The sequence below is a fragment of the Camellia sinensis genome, chromosome 8 (assembly GCF_055761805.1).
Source record: "Camellia sinensis isolate YWXY chromosome 8, ASM5576180v1, whole genome shotgun sequence".
In the NCBI taxonomy this organism is placed as follows: domain Eukaryota; kingdom Viridiplantae; phylum Streptophyta; class Magnoliopsida; order Ericales; family Theaceae; genus Camellia; species Camellia sinensis.
In genome coordinates, this window is record NC_138968.1 from 79,687,041 (window position 1) to 79,693,040 (window position 6,000).

The window sequence follows — 6,000 nt, forward strand, 5'->3', positions numbered from 1 at the left end:
ATAGCATACATGATAAGCTTTGAAAAACATGTAGAAGATGATGCCAAATCAACCTACCAATGCAAGCAAAGCATGCATCCAAGCCCAAGGACTTAAACTATGATCATATGACACACGAAGCAAATGATCAAAGTGAATCAAAATAGTCCCAAATCATGCCAAATTAAGGTCAAAGACACACCTAGATGGCATCTAAATGGCCTATACATGGAAGCATACAAAAGGGGCCAAACATGGAGCATAAGATACCAACCTTTTAAAGCATTAAAGGAGCATCAAATGCAAGCATACAAGCATGCTATAAGGTCTAAAATGGCATGATAAATGGTTCCAAACCAATGAAACAAAGCAACTAAAGCATGCTAGGGGGGTCAACACTCAAGGTCTACAAGGGAGATTGCATGGTAGCTATACAAAGCAAAGCATGGATGACCCAAATGACCAAAAATAGACCTAAATCATGCCAAAATATGCATAAAAGGTTCACAAAGCTAAGCCAAAATCATGCTAGAAACAAGTCTCAAAGCACAAAGCATGTTAAGGCAATTTCATGGCATTACAAGACAAGTATGCTAAGCATGCATGGTGTGTCTAAACCAACTTAAAACAGTGCTATATCATGGCAAAATAAGCATAAATACTACTTAAGACATGGCCAACATGAGTTCAAAAATGGTGCTCACACATGAGGCTTAAAATGACAAGTTTTGAAGACAACAAGGAGAGGGGATGGCCCTCTCCTTCTTAGGACCTTAAACCACCATCCTCACCACTGAAATCCCTCAAGATTTTAGTGGTGAGGAGGCCCAAACAAGGTGGTCCCAAAACTCGCCAAAAATAGCACAAAATGGGACCAAACAAGGCCTAAGAGGGGGTAAACGACCCCAAACACAAAAGTGGTCTTAATGAAGTATCTTAAACACAAACAAACAGAACTTTTTTATGTTATACACGAAGCCCAAATCCGAAAGAAAGATAGGATAAAAGGGTGTGCAAAAACGGGGAATAAAAAGGGTAAGAAGTTACCTTTGAAGACCAGCAAGAACCAGCAGCCTTTAGGTCTGAAAAACCAGTCCTCAACCTCTGAAAACAAGCTCCAAGAACCTCCAAGTGATGATGGAAGTGTGTGGCTATGAAGTGGTGTGCAATAGGCCAAGAACAAGGCCCTTTTGGACCCTCTAACCCACCCAAATGTAGAGAGAGATGGAGATATAGAGAGGGAGTGATATATATGTGATATATATCAGATTTTTTCAACCCCTAAAATGGAAGGAGAGGCTCTCCTTATATAAAGAAACCAATGGGGCAAAGCTTCTCTTAGAAGCTTGGATCAAAAGGGCCAAACTTCTTGGAGAAGCTAGGCAAAGGGGTCAAGAGGTTCAAGCTTCTTCAAGAAGCTTAAAAAAGGGTCAAGCTTCTTGGAGAAGCTAAAAAAGGTCAAGCTTCTTGGAGAAGCTAAAAAAAGGTTCAAAAGGGTCAAGCTCCCTCAAGAAAAGGTCTCGGTCAGGACAAGTGGCCGATTGATCAAAAATAGTGGCCGGCCGGCCAAACATAATGCCGACCGACCATCAAGAGTGCCGACCGGCCATCACCAATGGCCGGAAGTAAGGAAACAAGGCCGGTGGCCTCAGGCCAAGGCCGGTGAGGTGTGGGGATGGCCTACAAGCTATTTCCCACCCTCAGAAGCAAAACAACAAGTGTTTGGTGCAAAACCAGACACCAAACAGTCGAGTCGAGAGATCCTGAGGTAGGGCGCGTAGCCGAGACCTCCGGGAACTCAAGACGAACACGAACAAGGATGATCAACGAGTGTTCAAACGGTGACGTCCGAGTCTTGAGGACGGTCAAAAATGGGGTGTCTACAGTGTGCCTATTGTTTACACCATCTTTCCTCCTTTCGTGTGAGACACATTAGGTTGTTGATTTCACTCGGTTAAAAACATCAGGTGCGCCTGTTGTTTACACCATCTTTCCTCCTTTCGCGTGAGATGCGTTAGTGTAGACACCCTATTTTTTACCGACCTTAAGACTCAAACGTCATCGATTGAGCGCTCGGTAATGGTGCATGTTGTGCTCGTTCTGAGGTTTTGGAGTTTTGACTGAGAGCCTTGCCTCCGGGCCTCTAAAATCTTTGTGCTTTCACTCGGTTTGTGGACCAAGTCTTGTTTTCCCTTCCCGGAGGGAGGAAGTGATCTTGTAGACCATCTCTCTGTGATCGTAGACTACTTTTCGTGGTCGTAGGCCACTTTTCCTGTTTGGAGACTAGTTTCCGATTTTTAGAGCCTTTGGCCGCGCGCCTTGTCTCGGGACCGCTTAACATTCTCCGTTTGGCGTGGTTTTTGAACCACACCTTGTTGCCTCTACCTAGAGGAACACTGTGGTCCGGGAGACCACTTTTGTGGTTGTATACAACTTTTGGTGCTCGTCAGCTAGTTTTCGGAGCTTTCAGCCGCGTGCTTTGCCTCCTGATTTCTCGTCTTGCATCCGCTTTGGTTTGTTTTTGGTACAAACCTTGTTTTCCTTGTTTGGAAGGTGGTACAAGGGTGGGAGACCAGTATTTCTTCTGGCCGACCACTTTTCCTTTTTCCAGCTAGTTTTCTTGTCAGATAACTGGCTTTCTGGGTCTTTGGACCATCTTTTCTGGTCGACCACCACACCACCACCTTGCATTTAGCGTGTTGACCTCTCCCACCTATGGCTGACCAGTTTTTGCTTTGATTGACCACCTAAAGTGGTCGGTCGAGCACTTTTACTAGCAGGCTGACCACTTCAAGTGGTCGGCTGCTTTTTGGCACCTTTTTGGAGATAGTTTAGGACAGCTGTCTGTGAGCATTTGAGCCATCCTTCATACACGTGTATGGAGGGATGGCATTCAAGCTTAGCTTCTCCAAGGAGCTTTGGCTTTCCTCTTCTATAAGAGGGAGGCTCCTCCTCCCTCCTCCAGGTTTAGAAAATCTGAGGGAGGAGGATATATATAGCTTTGTCTCTATATCACTCTTGTTCTTCATTTTTGTGTTCAAAAGTGTAGATTTGTCTTACTTTAACACACAAACATACACTCAAACACCATTGTTTTGCTACTGAGGTGCTTAGGGGCTGATTTTGGTGTTCTTGGGTTGCCTTGAGCTTGAAAAACCTGCTGGAGTTGCAGTTATAAAGAGGGTCTTCAAGGGTGAGCTTTTGACCTTTAAATCTCCCTTTCTTTCTTAAGCTTTTAGCCTATCTTGCATGCTGTTTTAAGCTTAACTTATAATTGATAAAAGTTCTGTTTTTGCATGCTTAAAAAGTTTGTTTAAGATCACTTTTGTGTTTGGGGTTGTTTACCCCTTCTTAGGCCTTGTTTGGCCTTGTTTTTGAGCCTTTTTTGTGAGCTTCGGGACCACCTTGTATTGGCCTTCTCACCACTGAAATCCAGAGGGATTTTAGTGGTGGGGATGTTTTTTTAAGGTCCTAAGAAGGAGAGGGTATCCCCTCTCCTTGTGTCTTCTTTACATGCCTTAATATGCCTCATGTTTGAGCATCTTTACTAAGCTTGTGTTAGCTTGTCCTTAGCTTGTATTTGTGGTTATTTTGCTAAGGCATACCACTGTTTTTACTTGTCTTGGTCACTCCATGCATGGTTAATACACTTGTAGTGTAAATCACACACACTAGCTTTGTATGCTTCATGATGTAGGATGTATTTCTAGCCCATGTTGTGTCCGTTTCAGTATGTTCTTGGGCTTGTTTTTATCATGTCATACCTCTTTTTAGGTTTGGTTTAGTTAGCCTTTGCATGCTCCTTGCACTTGTAGTGCATTTCTATGAAATAGCCTAACATGCATCATGTTGTGACATGTCATTCTAGCATGCTTTTGGCTTAACTTCATGAAGCTTTTGTCCATGTTTTAACATGCTTTAGCTCTGATTTTGGTTGTCTTGGTCATGCATGACTTGCTTTGTATAGCTATAGTTTAATCTAGCTTGTTAGCTTTGTACACCAAGTCCACTAGCATGCTCTACTTGGCTTATTTGAATGATTTAGCATCACTTTTCATGTGATTTCAATCTATGTTTCATGGCCATGCACTTGCATTTATCACTCATTCAATGTGTTGGAGGGTTTCCCTATTTATGTCTTAACATGAACCATTGCGTATGCCTTCATGCCTTTGCTTGCGAGCTACCATTTCAGTGTTTATTTGGGGTTATTATGCCATGATATAACTCTGATTTTTATTGCTTAAGTCATTCCATGCTTGGTCTTAATAGATGCAGTGTAACCCACCTTATTTGCCTTGTATGAATGATGCTTCATGCCCTTTTTGCTAGCATATTTGGCCTACTTCCATGCATGTTTTAGACTTATTTTAACATGTTCTAGGACTATTTTGGGTTGCCTTGGTCACATGCTTCATGTGTTTGTATACTTGTAGTACAAGTGCCCTTGCTTGCCTCAAGCTTTGAGCACCATTGCATGCTTCGTTTGTGTCGTGTGCATGATTTGGCTTCATCTAACATGACATTTCAGAGCTTATAGCATGTTTTTGTTCCCACTTCATTCATGCTTTGAATGTCTTTAAGTGTTGTGCATTGTTGCCTTGTTATGGCCTTAGCTTGCATGCCTAGGCCTTTGGGCCTTCATCTCAGCATGTTTAGGTCCTTGTTTTGACCTACTTGAGCTCTGTCCATGCTTAGTTTATGCATTTGTGCCATGTGTTGCATGCCTCCTTTGAGTTACTCTTTGATAGCTTTCATGCCTTAGGACCGTAGCATGCTTTACTTATGTTGTTTGAATGATTTAGCATCATTTCTTGCTTCATTTTAGTGCACTTAGTGTTGTTACACTTCCACTTTTGTCACTCATCGAGCACTCTTGAGAGTTGTGCTCTTTGGCCTCTTTGATGGCCAATGCATTGTGCATGCATGCCTTGCTTTATGTGCCTTCATTTCATCACCAATGGCCACTGGTTTAGGCATGACTGAGGTCTACCCCTTTTAGTTTAAGTACATTGAACATGCCATGTATATTGCATTGAGTATGCCACATTGTTCATCGCATTATGTACGCCTTGTACTTTGCATTGTGCATGCTAACTGATATTTGCATTGTGTGTGCATGTCCCTAACATTGCTAATTTGTCCTTGTAGCATTGCATTGTGCATGCACGCATTAGCATTGTTCGCATGCCATTAGCTTTGTTAAGTTAATCATATCACATTGCATTGAGTATGCCATGTAGTTTATTCGCATTGTGTATGCCATGCTTACTTGCATTGTGTTTGGAATAGGTGTTAGTCCAAACGCGGGAAACGAGAGACGTTTCATACTTAAAGTGATGAAACGTGCCTTAATTTCTGGTCGCCGACGCTCTTGATCATACATGATAGAGTTTTAGGCTTTATGTGTTTACTTGTGCATTCATTTTCATATTGAATTGTGCAACTTTGCCTCTCGGCCATCATGCATGAAAATGCACGATTGGTGGCCCGAGGGTCGAGAACCACACCCCCTTGAGTTCATAACATGATAGGGAGGGTGGTTGTGCACACATATCTTGCAAATACATTGCCATGCCCTTTTTTGCTCTCTGTTGCAGAAAACTGGAGCCTGGTAGCAACAACTGGTCGGCCAGCCAGAAAAAGTAGCTGGCCGACCACTTTTCTGGTTTTTCAACAACCAAAAGTGGTCGGCAAGGGTCTGGAGAGACCAAAAGTGGTCGGCCACCCTCCCATTAGATTCCCAAGGTGGATTTTCATCTTTTTGGAGCTTGGTGGAAGTTTCTGAGAGCAAATGAAAACAGAGTCAAATCGGGGCATCGCATTGGATTTCCGAACGAGGCAACCATGCATGCATCCAGTCTTCTCCCTCCGAGAACCTCCTGTTTCACTGCTATCCTTAGCTGCCATGCTTGGATAGCTAGTTTACGCTTTGGTTTGTACTTTATTAGTTAATGCGTTAGCTATTCGATTCGTTTTGTAATAATTAGTTTAATTAGCTTAGATTAGCTAGTTAGCTTC